Below are 16,774 nucleotides of genomic sequence, written 5' to 3'. Positions count from 1 at the left end.
GACAGTATTGGTAGGAGTGACCACCGCACAGTCCTCGTGGAGATGAAGTCCCGTCTTCGCACTGAGGACGCCATCCAACGTGTTGTGTGGCACGACCACCGTGCTAAATGGGATAGATTCAGAACTGATCTAGCAGCTCAAAACTGGGCATCCATGAGGCGCTGTGGGCCATCAGCAGCAGCAGAATTGTATTCCAGCACAATCTGTAACCTCATGGCCCGGCATATTCCTCACTCTACCATTACCAACAAGCCAAGGGATCAACCCTGGTTCAATGAGGAGTGTCGAAGAGCATGCCAGGAGCAGCACCAGGCGTACCTAAAAATGAGGTGCCAACCTGGTGAAGCTACAACTCAGGACTACATGCATGCTAAACAGTGGAAGCAACATGCTATAGACAGATCTAAGCGATTCCACAACCAATGGATCAGATCAAAGCTCTGCAGTCCTGCCACATCCAGTTGTGAATGGTGGTGGACAATTAAACAACTAACGGGAGGAGGAGGCTCTGTAAACAATGATGGCAGAGTCCAACACGTCAGTGCAATTGACAAGGCTGAAGCGTTTGCAACCATCTTCAGCCAGAAGTGCCAAGTGGATGATCCATCTCGGCCTCCTCCCGATATCCCCACCATCACAGAAGCCAGTCTTCAGCCAATTCGATTCACTCCACATGATATCAAGAAACGGCTGAGTGCACTGGATACAGCAAAGGCTATGGGCCTGGCAACATCCCAGCTGTAGTGCTGAAGACTTGTGCTCCAGAACTAGCTGCGCCTCCAGCCAAGCTGTTCCTGTGCAGCTACAACACTGGCATCTACCCGACAATGTGGAAAATTGCCCAGGTATGTCCTGTCCACAAAAAGCAGGACAAATTGAATCCAGCCAATTACCGCCCCATCAGTCTACTCTCAATCATCAGCAAAGTGATGGAAGGTGTCGTCGACAGTGCTATCAAGCGGCACTTACTCACCAATAACCTGCTCACCGATGCTCAGTTTGAGTTCCGCCAGGACCACTTGGCTCCAGACCTCATTACAGCCTTGGTCCAAACATGGACAAAAGAGCTGAATTCCAGAGGTGAGGTGAGAGTGACTGCTCTTGACATCAAGGCAGCATTCGACCGAATGTGGCACCAAGGAGTCCTAGTATAATTGAAGTCAATGGGAATCGGGGAAAACTCTCCAGTGGCTGGAATCATACCTAGCACAAAGAAAGATGGTAGTGGTTGTTGGAGGCCAATCATCTCAGCCCCAGGACATTGCTGCAGGAGTTCCTCAAGGCAGTGTCCTTGGCCCAACCATCTTCAGCTGCTTCATCAATGACCTTCCCTCCATCATGAGGTCAGAAATGGGGATGTTTGCTGATGATTGCACAGTGTTCAGTTCCATTCGCAACCCCTCAGATAATGAAGCAGTCCGTGCCCGCATGCAGCAAGACCTGGACAACATCCAGGCTTGGGCTGATAAGTGGCAAGTAACATTCGCACCAGACAAGTGCCAGGTAATGACCATCTCCAACAAGACAGAGTCTAACCACCTCCCCTTGACATTCAAGGACATTACCATCGCCGAATCCCCCACCATCAACATCCTGGGGTCACCATTGACCAGAAACTTAACTGGACCAGCCACATAAATATTGTGGCTACAAGAGCAGTCCAGAGGCTGGGTATTCTGCAGCCAGTGATTCATCTCCTGACTCCCCAAAGCCTTTCCACCATTGACAAGGCACAAGTCAGGAGTGTGATGGAATACTCTCCACTTGCCTGGATGATTGCAGCTCCAACAACACTCAAGAAGCTCGACACCATCCAGAACAAAGCAGCCCGCTTGATTGGCACCCCATCCACCACCCGAAACATTCACTCCCTTCACCACCGGCGCACTGTGGCTGCAGTGTGTACCATCCACAGGATGCACTGCAGCAACTCGCCAAGGCTTCTTTGACAGCACCTCCCAAACCCACAACCTCTACCACCTAGAAGGACAAGAGCAGCAGGCACATGGGAACAACACCACCTGCACGTTCCCCTCCAAGTCACACACCATCCCGACTTGGAAATATATCGCCGTTCCTTCATCGTCGCTGGGTCAAAATCCTGGAACTCCCTTCCTAACAGCACTGTGGGAGAACCTTCACCACATGGACTGTACCGGTTCAAGAAGGCAGCTCACCACCACCTTCTCAAGGGCAATTAGGGATGGGCAATAAATGCCGGCCTCGCCAGCGACACCCACATCCCATGAACAAATAAAAAAAACACCAAAAGCAGATTAACTAGTCATTGCTGTCAGTAGGACACAGAACAGGTGCAGAATGAGTTTGTCTATATAATAACTTCAAATAAATCAAAGTGTGAGGCACTGAGAGATGTTTTGATCAAAATATGACAACACAAACGATAAATACAAGAGTTGCTACGTATCGGAAAAAGTACCAAAAGCAGAATTTCATCTCCTGGAAGTTTGCATTGGGCAGCAGAGCTGTGCCAGAGTGTGGGAGGGGGATTCGATAGTCTGACAGTGTGAGGACCCGGAATGTAAAGCCCCTGTAGAGTGGGGATCGGCTCCTTGTTACTGACCCCGGGTGTTAGTTCCACCTCGGGCCCTGGAACTTCACCATTTAAACAAAGGTCCTCCCAAAATAAATATCAATAGGAAAATAGAAGATTGTCAGAATGAAAAGATGGGTTTTATTCTCTGAACTTCCCGGCTGTCTATAGTTTCATTTTTGAAGTAAGTTTTTTTGCTTTTTATTTAAAACCTTTGCAAGATTCACAGAGAGAGAGTTTCACAAGTATTTAGGTAAAGATGGTGAAGGTGACACGGGGAGCTCAATGTCCAGAGATGTCGATGCAGTTTGTGGATCTGACACTGTCCCATTCACTTTGATGTTCAGTCGGCGAGGGGAGCCTTCCATCCCATCAGTCTGGGCTCGAGACGGCCACAGGCCCTCGGCTCGAGGTTACTGTGAAATAATCTAATCATCCAGAACCCACTGCCTCCCCCGCACTGACAGGGAGATCAGATAACTGTAGGGAGTGCTGCAGTCAAACCTCAGTAACCCCTCACCCTCACCCCCACCCTCACCCTCACCCCCACACCCCCTCACCTCCAGTTTAAAGGGCCCACCTCTAACATAGACTTTCACCTGTCGCTAAAAGAATTGGCCATGAAAAATAAATGAGGCTTCAAGAAGGCGGCTCAGTCAGTCCTGGATCGAGGGCCATTGCTCAGATCATGTTGTTTCAATAATGGAGAGAAACCTCTCATCCGAGTGGCGATATCGACCCAGATTTTATAATCCCTCTGATTGAGAGGCCTGGATTACCAAATGCCCGTGAGCAAGGACTCATTCAGAAATACTCTGTCACGCTGGAGAAGTGTTTCTCTCCTGTTTTATAAACTGACGGCTGCTCAGGGCTCAGCATCCTGAGAGCGTGTGTTTGGGGCAGGAGTCTGGTAAACTATAGGCCCAGCAGGTACAGTGAGGGGCCGCGTTAGCCTCTAATCCCCATCAGTCTCATGTCTGTGCTGCACAGACTCTCTCACTCACTCACACCAACACGGACAGCTACTGAGATCAGAGAATAAACCTCCCTCCGAATAAACATCCCACCTACACATCTCGCCTCATTCGTTGGCTAAAATGCCTTATGTTTAATTTATATAATTTAATGAGGTTATGTCTCAGACAGAATAATTAAGCTTGCAGTTGGATCCTGGGGTTTGTTGACGTTATTGCAGAAAGATATTCTATAGGAATTATTACTTGATGAACTTTCACTGTTTTTTATCAATTGACTGCTTTTGCTCAATTCTCAGTGGATTTGGGCTGAGGTCGTGAGGAGCATTGGTCCCATTTACTGGCTGTCCCAGTGTGGAGACAGGATTGTGCTGGGCTGTGATGCCCCTAGTGTTGAATATCCTGCCAACAGTCGCTGTCTAGAGTGAGGATCAGAAATGAAGAACAGCCACTCGGGTGGGGTACTGGAGGGTAATCAGTGCCCGTGTACTGTACCCCAGTGAGAGTCAGTGCCCGTGTACTGTACCCCAGTGAGAGTCAGTGCCCGTGTACTGTACCCCAGTGAGAGTCAGTGCCCGTGTACTGTACCCCAGTGAGAGTCAGTGCCCGTGTACTGTACCCCAGAGAGAGTCAGTGCCCGTGTACTGTACCCCAGTGAGAGTCAGTGCCCGTGTACTGTACCCCAGTGAGAGTCAGTGCCCGTGTACTGTACCCCAGTGAGAGTCAGTGCCCGTGTACTGTACCCCAGTGAGAGTCAGTGCCCGTGTACTGTACCCCAGTGAGAGTCAGTGCCCGTGTACTGTACCCCAGTGAGAGTCAGTGCCCGTGTACTGTACCCCCAGGGCCTGGCACCAAGACCATCACTAAACAAAGAGCCGTACAATGCTGAGGACCCTGAGCCTCCCGACACAGCGAGCTCTCTATTAATATCGCAGCCCGCAGCGTGTGTGCTGAGTTCTAGAACACACTGTTGTCACCAAATATCTAACACATTTCACCGGTTAGGGTACTCACAGAGAAAGGAAACCATGTTCTCCCTGAGCGAGGGGAATTGCTCCACGCGCTGTGCTGATTGTGGAGAGGACGGTGCGGGTTGATTGGTCGATCGGGCGAGTGTGTTGAGCTGACTCTGCTGCTCCGGGCTGTGAGAACGACAGCTACCTTCAGCGGGCCAACACCGACTGAAACCACAGCTTCCCTTCCGAAGCAGCAAGTCACAACCCAACTGTCGGCCAACGTAACAACCCGGCTTGAGCGGGGGAGGGGCTTTTTACACAACAAGGCTCACCGTCAATGCCCCCCAAAGATACAAATACTGCGAGAATGAACATGGACCGCAGAACGTTGCCGATCTCCCACGTCACTTAAGTTGATATTTTGATAGTTTGTCCAACACTGAGGGGTTATTGGATTTTTGGGAAGCTGGTTGGGAGGTGATACAGATTCTGACAGCATGAGGGAGCTGAACTGACACAAATAAGCACGAAGCTCAGACAATACCGTCGCTGCAGTCACCTCGAACAGCTCTGAGTAAAACCCGAGCACGGGCAGTCTCCAGATCACATCCCAGGCCCCAGGACACACTCCCAGGACCCGGGACACACTCCCAGGGTCAAGGACACACTCCCAGGGTCCGGGACACACTCCCAGGGTCAAGGACACACTCCCAGGGTCAAGGACACACTCCCAGGGTCAAGGACACACTCCCAGGACCCAGGACACACTCCCAGGACCCAGGACACACTCCCAGGACCCAGGACACACTCCCAGGGTCAAGGACACACTCCCAGGACCCAGGACACACTCCCAGGACCCAGGACACACTCCCAGGGTCCGGGACACACTCCCAGGACCCAGGACACACTCCCAGGACCCAGGACACACTCCCAGGGTCCGGGACACACTCCCAGGGTCAAGGACACACTCCCAGGGTCAAGGACACACTCCCAGGCCCAGGACACACTCCCAGGGTCCGGGACACACTCCCAGGGTCAAGGACACACTCCCAGGCCCCAGGACACACTCCCAGGCCCCAGGACACACTCCCAGGCCCCAGGACACACTCCCAGGGTCCGGGACACACTCCCAGGCCCCAGGACACATTCCCAAGCAGATTGTCCTGGACATTTCTCACACGTTAAATCTATCGCATAAGTGTTTATTTCTCACCTCTGTCACTCTCATCCTTCTTTATTTTAAAGTTGTACCGAGGATTCATAATATTTGGCTGATCGATCTCCCGTGCTGGTCAGACTGGAGTTTGGTGTCATTGGACCGGGCACAGGAAATTCAGCCCAGAGTAAAGTCAAAGACTCTGCTCTTAATATCTCTCCACTATAAATTCCCAGGTACACATTTATAATAAAACTGACAGTACGACCTTGTGGTGTAATTACCCTCCCCAGCAGTGGTATCTCTCGGTCTCAGTGTGTGTACCAGGGCCTGAGACACACGGAGTTGGAGGTGACCTTTTAAGATGGCCAGGGAACCGGTTAGGAGGTCGGAGACAGAGAGTCGGGATAACGGACCCAGATGAATCCAACTGAATATACAAATTTGCAGATGAGTGTCATTTCCTGTTGACGTTCATTCAGTCAGAAACCAGCTCACTCTCACTCCCCGAGCAGTCTGAATGCAGCTGGCTGGTTCCGAGAGAATGGGGGCATTTACAGGAGTCGCCTGCTTTATTTAAAAGATAATTTGTGTTATTATTCCTGTTTTAGTCCCTTTGCTGCCCGTGTCCAGTCTCGGTGAGGCAGAAGCCACGAGGGCTTGTGAGACAAATGAGGCCATTCACATCTGGCTACAGCTGGCGAGAGAACAAGTCTGGTCGAGGGAGATGGGGACAGGGTGCGGGAGGCCTCTAAATCGAAAGTGAAGAAACTAATAGAACAAACTACCATGGTATTATTTGACTTTGCTTTGGCCAAAACCACAGACCCATCTGTGCAGGCAGCAGGAGCATAAAATATATCTCACTCTCCCAATGGACCAGGTGTCAATCTGCTCACAGTTGGATTTTTTTGATTAAAAACATATCCTAGATTCCCAATTGGAAGATGGTCGCCATAGAACGAGCGCCCACTCAAAACTACACCACCCAGGAACTGTGCCCCTCCCCAAAACTACACCACCCAGGAACTGTGCCCCTCCCCAAAACTACACCACCCAGGGAACTGTGCCCCTCCCCAAAACTACACCACCCAGGAACTGTGCCCCTCCCCAAAACTACACCACCCAGGAACTGTGCCCCTCCCCAAAACTACACCACCCAGGAACTGTGCCCCTCCCCAAAACTACACCACCCAGGAACTGTGCCCCTCCCCAAAACTACACCACCCAGGAACTGTGCCCCTCCCCAAAACTACACCACCCAGGAACTGTGCCCCTCCCCAAAACTACACCACCCAGGAACTGTGCCCCTCCCCAAAACTACACCACCCAGGAACTGTGCCCCTCCCCAAAACTACACCACCCAGGAACTGTCCCCCTCCCCAAAACTACACCACCCAGGAACTGTCCCCCTCCCCAAAACTACACCACCCAGGGAACTGTCCCCTCCCCAAAACTACACCACCCAGGAACTGTGCCCCTCCCCAAAACTACACCACCCAGGAACTGTCCCCCTCCCCAAAACTACACCACCCAGGGAACTGTCCCCTCCCCAAAACTACACCACCGAGGAACTGTCCCCTCCCCAAAACTACACCACCCAGGGAACTGTCCCCTCCCCAAAACTACACCACCCAGGAACTGTGCCCCTCCCCAAAACTACACCACCCAGGGAACTGTCCCCTCCCCAAAACTACACCACCCAGGAACTGTGCCCCTCCCCAAAACTACACCACCCAGGGAACTGTCCCCTCCCCAAAACTACACCACCCAGGAACTGTGCCCCTCCCCAAAACTACACCACCCAGGAACTGTGCCCCTCCCCAAAACTACACCACCCAGGAACTGTGCCCCTCCCCAAAACTACACCACCCAGGAACTGTGCCCCTCCCCAAAACTACACCAACCTGCTGAAGCACAGAGTGGATTGTGAACCAAGTGGGAAGTTGAGAATTCGGTGGGAGTGGGACTCCGGTAAAGTCGTGGGTGAATTGAAATTAAAATTTAGTTTAAAATTTAACGTAGAACTTTAAAAGAAATTGCAAGTTAGTTAACGGTTAACAGAACCTGTCAGTCAGTGAACAGTTACCAGTTAATCAGCTATAAGTGATTGCCTGAATCGAGGGTAATTACTGTGAGCTGGAAGCTGATTGAACAGTTGTAACTGGTGTTCTCAAAAGGTCGAAAAAATAAAAGCTAATCTGCTGAGGTGGGTGGGGGGGTGGTGAACAGAGTGGGGGGGGGGGTGAACAGAGTGGGGGGGGTGGTGAACAGAGGGGGGGGGTGAACAGAGGGGGGGGGGGTGAACAGAGGGGGGGGGGGGGGTGAACACAGAGGGGGGGGGTGAACAGAGGGGGGGGGGGGGGTGAACACAGAGGGGGGGGGTGAACGGGGGGGGGGGGTGAACAGAGTGGGGGGGGTGGGGGGTGAACAGAGTGGCTCGTGAACCGAGTGAGAATTTGGTGAGAGTGGGAATTAAGTGCAGAGGTGCTAATTTTTTCTTTAAAAATCAAAAAAATGAAGCAGACTAAAAAGTAATTACCTATAAATAAATAGACAATCTAGTCAAGAGAAGTAGTGCTGAGCACCAGGGGAGGGGCCCCAGGTATCAGTACAAAAGCCGGAGCGGAGTGGAGTGGAGCAGCGGGGAGTGGAGTGGAGTGGAGTGGCGTGGAGTGGCGTGGAGTGGAGTGGAGTGGAGTGGCGTGGAGTGGCGTGGAGTGGCGTGGCGAGGCGTGGAGTGGAGTGGAGTGGCGTGGAGTGGCGTGGAGTGGCGTGGCGAGGCGTGGAGTGGAGTGGAGTGGCGTGGAGTGGCGTGGAGTGGCGTGGAGAGGCGTGGAGTGGAGTGGAGTGGCGTGGAGTGGCGTGGAGTGGTGTGGCGTGGAGTGGAGTGGCGTGGAGTGGCGTGGAGTGGCGTGGAGTGGCGTGGAGTGGAGTGGCGTGGAGTGGCGTGGAGTGGAGTGGAGTGGCGTGGCGTGGAGTGGCGTGGAGTGGCGTGGAGTGGCGTGGAGTGGCGTGGAGTGGAGTGGCGTGGAGTGGCGTGGAGTGGAGTGGCGTGGAGTGGCGTGGAGTGGTGTGGCGAGGCGTGGAGTGGCGTGGAGTGGAGTGGAGTGGCGTGGAGTGGCGTGGAGTGGAGTGGCGTGGAGTGGAGTGGAGTGGCGTGGAGTGGTGTGGAGTGGAGTGGCGTGGCGTGGAGTGGCGTGGAGTGGCGTGGCGTGGAGTGGAGTGGCGTGGAGTGGCGTGGAGTGGCGTGGAGTGGAGTGGAGTGGCGTGGAGTGGCGTGGAGTGGAGTGGCGTGGCGTGGAGTGGCGTGGAGTGGCGTGGAGTGGCGTGGCGAGGCGTGGAGTGGAGTGGCGTGGAGTGGAGTGGCGTGGAGTGGCGTGGAGTGGCGTGGAGTGGAGTGGCGTGGCGTGGCGTGGAGTGGCGTGGCGAGGCGTGGAGTGGAGTGGCGTGGAGTGGCGTGGAGTGGCGTGGAGTGGCGTGGAGTGGCGTGGAGTGGCGTGGAGTGGAGTGGAGTGGCGTGGAGTGGTGTGGAGTGGAGTGGCGTGGCGTGGAGTGGCGTGGAGTGGAGTGGCGTGGAGTGGCGTGGAGTGGAGTGGCGTGGAGTGGAGTGGCGTGGAGTGGCGTGGAGTGGCGTGGAGTGGCGTGGCGTGGAGTGGCGTGGAGTGGCGTGGCGAGGCGTGGAGTGGAGTGGCGTGGAGTGGCGTGGAGTGGCGTGGAGTGGCGTGGCGAGGAGTGGCGTGGCGTGGAGTGGCGTGGAGTGGCGTGGCGAGGCGTGGAGTGGAGTGGCGTGGAGTGGCGTGGAGTGGCGTGGAGTGGCGTGGAGTGGCGTGGCGAGGAGTGGAGTGGCGTGGAGTGGCGTGGAGTGGCGTGGCGAGGCGTGGAGTGGCGTGGCGTGGAGTGGCGTGGAGTGGCGTGGAGTGGCGTGGAGTGGCGTGGAGTGGAGTGGCGTGGAGTGGCGTGGAGTGGAGTGGAGTGGAGTGGAGTGGAGTGGCGTGGAGTGGAGTGGCGTGGAGTGGAGTGGCGTGGAGTGGAGTGGCGTGGCGTGGCGTGGAGTGGAGTGGCGTGGAGTGGCGTGGAGTGGTGTGGAGTGGAGTGGCGTGGCGTGGAGTGGCGTGGAGTGGAGTGGAGTGGCGTGGCGGGGCGTGGAGTGGAGTGGAGTGGCGTGGAGTGGCGTGGCGTGGCGAGGCGTGGAGTGGAGTGGAGTGGCGTGGCGTGGCGAGGCGTGGAGTGGAGTGGAGTGGCGTGGAGTGGCGTGGCGTGGAGTGGAGTGGCGTGGAGTGGCGTGGAGTGGCGTGGAGTGGAGTGGCGTGGAGTGGCGTGGAGTGGCGTGGAGTGGCGTGGCGTGGAGTGGCGTGGAGTGGCGTGGAGTGGAGTGGCGTGGAGTGGAGTGGAGTGGAGTGGAGTGGAGTGGCGTGGCGTGGAGTGGCGTGGAGTGGCGTGGAGTGGCGTGGAGTGGAGTGGAGTGGCGTGGCGTGGAGTGGAGTGGCGTGGCGTGGAGTGGCGTGGAGTGGCGTGGCGAGGCGTGGAGTGGAGTGGAGTGGAGTGGCGTGGCGTGGCGTGGCGAGGCGAGGAGTGGAGTGGAGTGGAGTGGAGTGGAGTGGCGTGGCGTGGAGTGGCGTGGAGTGGAGTGGAGTGGCGTGGCGTGGCGTGGAGTGGAGTGGAGTGGCGTGGAGTGGCGTGGCGTGGCGAGGCGTGGAGTGGAGTGGAGTGGCGTGGCGTGGCGTGGAGTGGCGTGGCGAGGCGTGGAGTGGAGTGGAGTGGCGTGGAGTGGCGTGGCGTGGAGTGGCGTGGCGTGGAGTGGAGTGGCGTGGAGTGGCGTGGAGTGGCGTGGAGTGGCGTGGAGTGGAGTGGCGTGGAGTGGCGTGGAGTGGCGTGGAGTGGCGTGGAGTGGAGTGGCGTGGAGTGGAGTGGAGTGGAGTGGCGTGGCGTGGAGTGGCGTGGAGTGGCGTGGCGTGGAGTGGCGTGGAGTGGCGTGGAGTGGAGTGGAGTGGCGTGGAGTGGAGTGGCGTGGCGTGGAGTGGCGTGGCGTGGAGTGGCGTGGCGTGGCGTGGCGTGGCGTGGAGTGGCGTGGAGTGGCGTGGAGTGGAGTGGCGTGGAGTGGAGTGGCGTGGAGTGGCGTGGAGTGGCGTGGAGTGGAGTGGCGTGGCGTGGAGTGGCGTGGAGTGGCGTGGCGAGGCGTGGAGTGGAGTGGCGTGGAGTGGCGTGGAGTGGCGTGGAGTGGCGTGGAGTGGCGTGGCGAGGAGTGGAGTGGCGTGGAGTGGCGTGGAGTGGCGTGGCGAGGCGTGGAGTGGCGTGGCGTGGAGTGGCGTGGAGTGGCGTGGAGTGGCGTGGAGTGGCGTGGAGTGGAGTGGAGTGGCGTGGAGTGGCGTGGAGTGGAGTGGCGTGGCGTGGAGTGGCGTGGCGAGGCGTGGAGTGGAGTGGCGTGGAGTGGCGTGGAGTGGCGTGGAGTGGCGTGGCGAGGAGTGGCGTGGAGTGGCGTGGCGAGGCGTGGAGTGGCGTGGCGTGGAGTGGCGTGGAGTGGCGTGGAGTGGCGTGGAGTGGCGTGGAGTGGCGTGGAGTGGAGTGGAGTGGCGTGGAGTGGCGTGGAGTGGAGTGGAGTGGCGTGGAGTGGCGTGGAGTGGCGTGGGGAGGCGTGGAGTGGAGTGGCGTGGAGTGGCGTGGAGTGGCGTGGAGTGGCGTGGCGAGGCGTGGAGTGGAGTGGAGTGGCGTGGAGTGGCGTGGCGTGGAGTGGAGTGGCGTGGAGTGGCGTGGAGTGGCGTGGAGTGGCGTGGAGTGGCGTGGAGTGGAGTGGCGTGGCGTGGAGTGGCGTGGAGTGGCGTGGAGTGGCGTGGCGAGGCGTGGAGTGGCGTGGAGTGGCGTGGAGTGGCGTGGAGTGGAGTGGCGTGGAGTGGAGTGGCGTGGAGTGGCGTGGAGTGGCGTGGAGTGGAGTGGCGTGGCGTGGAGTGGCGTGGAGTGGCGTGGCGAGGAGTGGAGTGGCGTGGAGTGGCGTGGAGTGGCGTGGAGTGGCGTGGAGTGGCGTGGCGAGGAGTGGAGTGGCGTGGAGTGGCGTGGAGTGGCGTGGCGAGGCGTGGAGTGGCGTGGCGTGGAGTGGCGTGGAGTGGCGTGGAGTGGCGTGGAGTGGCGTGGAGTGGCGTGGAGTGGCGTGGAGTGGCATGGAGTGGCGTGGCGAGGCATGGAGTGGCGTGGCGTGGAGTGGCGTGGAGTGGCGTGGAGTGGAGTGGCGTGGCGTGGAGTGGCGTGGAGTGGCGTGGAGTGGCGTGGAGTGGCGTGGAGTGGCGTGGCGAGGAGTGGAGTGGCGTGGAGTGGCGTGGAGTGGAGTGGAGTGGCGTGGAGTGGAGTGGAGTGGAGTGGCGTGGAGTGGCGTGGAGTGGCGTGGCGAGGCGTGGAGTGGAGTGGAGTGGAGTGGAGTGGAGTGGCGTGGCGAGGCGTGGAGTGGAGTGGCGTGGAGTGGCGTGGAGTGGCGTGGAGTGGCGTGGCGAGGCGTGGAGTGGCGTGGAGTGGCGTGGAGTGGAGTGGAGTGGCGTGGAGTGGCGTGGAGTGGAGTGGCGTGGAGTGGCGTGGAGTGGCGTGGAGTGGCGTGGAGTGGAGTGGCGTGGAGTGGCGTGGAGTGGCGTGGAGTGGCGTGGAGTGGAGTGGCGTGGAGTGGAGTGGCGTGGCGTGGAGTGGCGTGGAGTGGCGTGGAGTGGAGTGGCGTGGCGTGGAGTGGCGTGGAGTGGAGTGGCGTGGAGTGGCGTGGAGTGGCGTGGCGAGGCGTGGAGTGGAGTGGAGTGGAGTGGAGTGGCGTGGCGAGGCGTGGAGTGGAGTGGCGTGGAGTGGCGTGGAGTGGCGTGGCGTGGAGTGGAGTGGCGTGGAGTGGCGTGGAGTGGAGTGGAGTGGCGTGGAGTGGCGTGGAGTGGAGTGGCATGGCGTGGAGTGGCGTGGAGTGGCGTGGAGTGGCGTGGCGAGGCGTGGAGTGGCGTGGAGTGGCGTGGAGTGGAGTGGAGTGGCGTGGAGTGGAGTGGCGTGGAGTGGCGTGGAGTGGAGTGGAGTGGCGTGGAGTGGCGTGGAGTGGCGTGGAGTGGAGTGGAGTGGCGTGGAGTGGCGTGGAGTGGCGTGGAGTGGAGTGGCGTGGAGTGGCGTGGAGTGGAGTGGCGTGGAGTGGAGTGGCGTGGCGTGGAGTGGCGTGGAGTGGCGTGGAGTGGCGTGGCGAGGCGTGGAGTGGCGTGGCGTGGAGTGGCGTGGAGTGGCGTGGAGTGGAGTGGCGTGGCGTGGAGTGGCGTGGAGTGGCGTGGAGTGGCGTGGAGTGGAGTGGCGTGGAGTGGCGTGGAGTGGCGTGGAGCAGTGCGGAGTGGCGTGGAGCAGTGCGGAGCGGAGTGGAGCGGAGCGCGGTGTGGAGTGGAGTGGAGCGGAGCGGAGTGGAGTGGAGCGGAGCGGAGCGGAGCGGAGCGGAGCGGAGTGGAGTGGAGTGGAGCGGAGCGGAGTGGAGTGGAGCGGAGCGGAGTGGAGTGGAGCGGAGCGGAGCGGAGTGGAGCGGAGCGGAGTGGAGCGGAGTGGAGTGGAGCGGAGTGGAGTGGAGTGGAGTGGAGCGGAGTGGAGTGGAGCGGAGCGGAGTGGAGTGGAGTGGAGTGGAGCAGTGCGGAGTGGAGTGGAGCGGAGTGGAGTGGAGTGGAGTGGAGCGGAGTGGAGTGGAGCGGAGCGGAGTGGAGTGGAGCGGAGTGGAGCAGTGCGGAGTGGAGCGGAGCGGAGCGGAGCGGAGCGGAGTGGAGCGGAGCGGAGTGGAGTGGAGTGGAGTGGAGCAGTGCGGAGTGGAGTGGAGTGGAGCAGTGCGGTGCTGAGCACCAGGGGCAGTTGAGACCCATTGCCTGCAATTCCTGCACCATATGGGAACTTCAGGATGCTTCATGTGTCCTGGAGAGCCACGTGTGCAGGAAATGCCTCCAGTTGCTTGAGCTCAAGCTGAGGGTTTCTGAGCTTGAGGGGCGGCTGGAATCACTGCAGAGCATGAGGGAGGCTGAAGGTTCCCTGGGTTGTCTGTTCCATGAGATGGTCACCCCACAGACAGAGAGTTCAGGGTAGCAAGTGGGTGGGAAGAGGCAGGCAGTGCAGGAATGGGTGGCACTCTCAAACTGGTAAATACCAGTGAGGGTGACGACACCTCGAAGGAGTGCAGTCCTGAGCATGGCACCATGGGGCAAAGGACTGCACAGGGGGGACAGTGAAGTGTAGAAATGCAGTAGTCACAGGGGATTCGATAGTCAGGGGGACAGACGGGTGTTTCTGTGACCGCTGGTGTGAGTCCCGCATGGTGTGTTGCCTCCCTGGGGCCAGGGTAAAGGACATCACTGAGGGGGTGCAGAACATTCTGTGGGGGGAAGGGGAACAGCCAGAGGTCGTGGTCCATGTGGGAACCAACGAGATGGGAAAGGAACGGGTTGAGGCCCTGCAGTCAGAGTTTCAGGAGCTAGGGAGGAAGTTAAAAAGCAGGACCTCAAAGGTAGTAATCTCTGGATTACTCCCAGTGCCGCATGCTAGTGAGTATAGGAATAGGAAGATAAGACAGGTTAATGTGTGGCTGGAGCAATGGTGCAGGAGGGAGGGCTTCAGATTCCTGGGACATTGGGGCCAGTTCTGGGGCAGGAGGGATCTGTTCAAGATGGATGGGTTGCACTTCAACAGAGCTGGGACCAATGTCCTCGTGGGGAGGTTTACGAGTCCTGTGGGGGAGGGTTTAAACTAATTTGACAGGGAGATGGGCGCCAAGATGTAGCAGTAGAGAGGAGAAACAAGGGACACAAAGGATTGGGAGAGACAGATAGCACTAGATTAAGAAATAGTACAGTATTAAGTGGGATCAGACTAAGTGAGAATATGAGAAGGTCTAAGACTGGTTTCCAGTGCATGTGTGTAAACGCACGAAGCACGGTAAATAAGGTTGGTGAGCTGCAGGTACAAATAATCACATGGGAATATGATGTCGTGGTGATAACGGAGACCTGGCTCAGAAAAGGGCAGGATTGGGTACTAAATATTCCTGGATACAAGGTGTTCAGGAAAGATAGGGAAGGAAAGAAAGGAGGAGGTGGCAATATTGATTAAGGAGAATATTGCAGTGCTGGAGAGAGAGGATGTCCTGGAGGGGTCAAGGACAGAATCTATTTGGTTAGAGTTAAGAAACAATAGAGGTGCCATTACACTACTGGGTGTATTCTATAGGCCACTAACTAGTGGGAAGGATATAGAGGAGCAAATTTGCAGGGAAATTACAGAGAGGTGCAAGAACTATAGAGTAGTGATAATGGGGGACTTCAACTATCCTAATATAGACTGGGTCAGTAATAGTGCAAAGGGCAAAGAGGGGGAGGAATTTCTGATGTGTTCAGGAGAACTTTCTTGATCAGTACGTTTCCGGCCCAACGAGGAAGGAGGCATTGCTGGATCTGGTTCTGGGGAATGAGGTGGGTCAATTGGAGCAAGTGTCAGTGGGGGAACATTTAGGGAACAGTGATCATAATATCATAAGGTTTAGATTCGTTATGGAAAAGGACAAGGAGCAATCTAGAGTTAATTGGAGGAGGGCCAATTTCAGTGGGTTGAGAATGGATCTGGCCCAGGTAAATTGCAATCAAAGATTGGCAGGCAAAACTGTAATTAAACAGTGGGCGGCCTTTAAAGAGGAGATGGTTCAGGAACAGTCTAGATACAAAAAGGTAGGGGAAACTTTTTTACCTTCAAGTATTTATCCAATTCCCTTTGGAAAGTTATTATTGAATCTGCTTCCACCGCCCTTTCAGGCAGTGAATTCCAGATCATCACAACATAAAAAAATGTTTCTGCTTGTCACCTCTGGCTCTTTTTCCAATCACTTCAAATTTGTGTCCTCTGGTTACTAAGTGAAAAAGGAAATAAGAGGGGCAAAGAGAGAGTATGAGAATAGGCTGGCGGCTAACATAAAAGGGAATCCAAAAATCTTCTATAGGCATATAAATAGTAAATGGGTAGGAAGAGGGGTGGGGCAGATCAGGGACCATAAAGGAGATCTCGTGGAGGCAGAGGGCATGGCCGACGTACTAAATGAGTACTTTGCACCTGTCTTTACCAAGGAAGAAGATGCTGCCGGAGTCTCAGTAAGTGAAGAGGTAGTTGAGATACTGGATGGGCTAAAAGTTGATAAAAAGGAGGTACCAGAAAGGCTGGCTGTAATTAAAGTAGATAAGTCACCCGGTCCGGATGGGATGCATCCTAGGTTGCTGAGGGAAGTAAGGGTGGAAATTGCGGGGGTACTGGCCATAATCTTCCAAACATCCTTAGATACAGGGATGGTGCCAGAGGACTGCAGAATTGCAAATGTTACACCCTTGTTCAAAAAAGGGTGTAAGGATAAACACAGCAACTATAGGCCAGTCAGTTTAACCTCAGTGGTGGGGAAACTTTTAGAAATGATAATCCGGGACAGAATTAAGAGTCACTTGGACAAGTGTGGATTAATAAAGGAAAGCCAGCACAGATTTGTTAAAGGCAAATCGTGTTTAACTAAATTGATTGAGTTTTTTGATGAGGTAACAGAGAGGGTCGATGTCAAAAGGCTTGTCAGCAAAATTGAAGCCCATGGAATAAAAGGGGCAGTGGCAGCATGAATACATAATTGGCTAAGTGACAGGAAACAGAGAGTCGTGGTGAACGGTTGTTTTTCGGACTGGAGGGGGGTGTACAGTGGTGTTCCCCAGGGGTCTGTACTAGGACCATGGCTTTTTGTGATATATATTAATCATACAAAGGTGACCATTCGGGCCCTGGAGTCCATGCTGGCTCTCTACAAGAGCAATCCAGCTAGTCCCACTCCCCCGCCCTATCCCCGTGGCCCTGCAAATTTTTCCCTTCAAGTACTGATCCAGTTTCCTTTTGAAGGCCATGATTGAATCTGCCTCACCACCCCCTCGGGCAGTGCATTCCAGATCCTAACCACTCGCTGTGTAAAAAAAGTTTCTCCTCATGTCACCCTCGGTTCTTTTGCAAATCACCTTAAATCTGTGTCCTCAGGTTCTCAATGCTTCCACCAATGGGAACAGTTTCTCTTTATTTACTTTATCTGGACCCTTCATGATTTTGAACACTTCTATCAAATCTCCTCTTAACCTTCTCTGCTCTAAGGAGA

At 56.2% G+C, this 16,774-nt stretch overlaps 1 protein-coding gene across 2 annotated transcripts in view; it reads right to left on the bottom strand.

Moving 5' to 3' along the window:
• The window catches only part of LOC137304552 (zinc finger protein Gfi-1b-like), a 175,144-nt gene extending 170,453 nt beyond the window's left edge, over positions 1–4,691 (bottom strand). For both annotated transcript variants that reach the window (XM_067973204.1, XM_067973205.1), the window contains exon 1: positions 4,543–4,691. The gene's annotated coding sequence lies outside the window, so the exon portion shown is untranslated. The remainder of the gene's footprint in view (positions 1–4,542) is intronic.
• Between the last annotated feature and the right edge of the window lie 12,083 nt (positions 4,692–16,774).

This window comes from Heptranchias perlo, chromosome 37 (genome assembly GCF_035084215.1).
Source record: "Heptranchias perlo isolate sHepPer1 chromosome 37, sHepPer1.hap1, whole genome shotgun sequence".
Lineage (NCBI taxonomy): Eukaryota > Metazoa > Chordata > Chondrichthyes > Hexanchiformes > Hexanchidae > Heptranchias > Heptranchias perlo.
This window is presented reverse-complemented; position numbering and strand designations above follow the sequence as displayed.